Source organism: Bidens hawaiensis, unplaced genomic scaffold (assembly GCF_021521415.1).
Source record: "Bidens hawaiensis isolate Kalapana, Puna unplaced genomic scaffold, B.hawaiensis_p1.1 tig00026819_1, whole genome shotgun sequence".
NCBI lineage: Eukaryota > Viridiplantae > Streptophyta > Magnoliopsida > Asterales > Asteraceae > Bidens > Bidens hawaiensis.
Genome location: NW_027494311.1, coordinates 152,027 through 154,198, shown reverse-complemented (window position 1 = coordinate 154,198; position 2,172 = coordinate 152,027). Strand labels below are relative to the sequence as shown.

At 35.8% G+C, this 2,172-nt stretch overlaps 1 pseudogene; it reads right to left on the bottom strand.

The window, feature by feature from the left end:
* Window positions 1-857: 857 nt before the first annotated feature.
* Window positions 858-1,595, bottom strand: LOC143574022 (21 kDa protein pseudogene; annotated as a pseudogene).
* Window positions 1,596-2,172: the final 577 nt, after the last annotated feature.

The following is a 2,172-nucleotide window of genomic DNA, read 5'->3' as shown; positions in this document are numbered from 1 at the left end:
TGTTAAGTGTGCTCGCATAATTATTACACTTGCTCAATTCCGCTCATACAGATGATTATAAGTGTTTACATATTAAGGCACGTATGGACAACGATGGTCACAGCATATATGTGGTTAGGAAATTGTGTTCGCTTTTTTTCTTTATTAATTATACTTAGTAAAGTTGAATCGTAAAGATAAACCTAGATTCCAAAACTTATATAACACAAGAATCAATATGATGATATTAATTTATGAGCCTGCACTTTATTTAACATGGTAATAAAACTTATAATTAGAATTTAATGGCTAATTAAAGAAAACATGTTAGGTTTGTTTTAAAGATTAAATGGGCAATTAAATATTTTCATATAATATTTAAAATACCCGTTTTATCTGGGAATAACTTTTAATAAAATACTGGATCAAACACTAGATGGTACATCAAAAGTAGTAATTCTTTATCTTCACATAAAATGGAAATGCATGGCAAGGCCAATAGGACATGTCCCACAACATTATTGTTTCAAAACGACAAAAATGTATGGTCATAGGAACATAACCAACCGATTTATTTAATGTTTCTAAAATATCATGTATTATTCATTATTGTATTTTATATATGGAATTTCACATTTAAAAAAACAACGTGCTTGATTAAATATTTATTCACAAGAGAATAAGATATTAAAATTGATGGTGACTTTTGTTCATGTCAAGTAATTTGTTTGTGTCACTTTTAAACTTAAGTCACCAGATAAAAATAAACTCTATCCTTATATACACATGTTGTTATTACGCACATACAACGCGTGTAAAAAACACAAACATGTCCGGTAACTATTTCGATAAGATCTATGATCAAATAATATTATTGGAGAAAACAACATAAACTTAACTATAAATTGAAATTCCTTGACCCTTGGAAGACTTGGTCACCCATTTGCATAGTTGTTAACGAAAGCGAGGGCGATACTAGCCAGGTGCAAAATCTTTGAGACATGTTTATGAACCATGGTCTTGACCTCTCCATTGATACGTCTGTCTGAAATACCATCTAAGCATGTGTCATCATCTGTCTCTGCTGCACTTACCCATGTTTCTATACTGTTCATGTTAAACAAGAAATTGGGCCCGGATCGGACTTTTCCCATTTCCACCATGGACTTGTGGAGCTGATAAGCCGAGTCATCAATCTCCTCAAAGCAATCTTGTATCGCACCGAGTTCCCTTTTGGTTAGCTTGCGTGTTTTTGAGTAAGCCTTAAGTGTTCTCAAAGTGGATCGTGTCTTGCTAAGGGTTGCGGCTAAAGCGGTTTGTGCCAAGAGTCTCGGGCTGGTCCCGATCCTGGTAGAGAACCGCGAGAGGTACAAATAACAAAGCTCAGGGTACAATGTTGTGTTGCATGATTTGTGGATGAATTGAGTGTTGGATCTTGTTGGACATATGGCTAGACTGAATATGAGCAATGTTAAGATTGCCTGCCACATATCTCTCTCTCTCTCTCTCTCTAGAAGAATGATGATAAGATTGGAATATGTTCCAATATATGGGCAAAGATTGATATATTATGAAAAGATTGGTATTCTATGTCGCTATCCAACCTTGTATACTTGTGATACTATATTAAACTTCTGATTGGATGCATACTTTGGTTCGAATAAGGTTTTAAATGAGTGTTTTGTTGAATTGTTGTGTCGGCGTGATATTTTCATTGTTTGGTTTTCAAATATTTATTATATGGTTTGGTTCTATTGTCATAAAATTTAATGGACTGTCTTCTTATATCAAGCATATTTAGGTATACCAATTTAATTATCTGGGAGATATGAGGGATGATCCTGGCTTGCCAATTTATATGGGAGATATGAGAGATGATCCTGACTTGCCAGGGTTCGAGTCCTGATCTCACCCGGTTTTACCGTCTCCTTCGTTGTCGTGCCGTTTGGCGGGCGTGGGGGTCGGGTTTTATCCGGTGAATCCCTCAATAGGTGAACCGCTAGGGGCTCCGCCCGTCCGGACTAGTGGTCGGCTTATGCTACTTTAGCCAATGGGGGCCGCGTACAGAGTGTCCGATGTTACTTGGTTGGTCGTTCAAAAAAAATACCAATTTACTTATAATATGCATTTTCGAATCAACCAGTAATAACAAGCCATCTATTGTAATACTAAATATGTCTTAACGATTTTTAG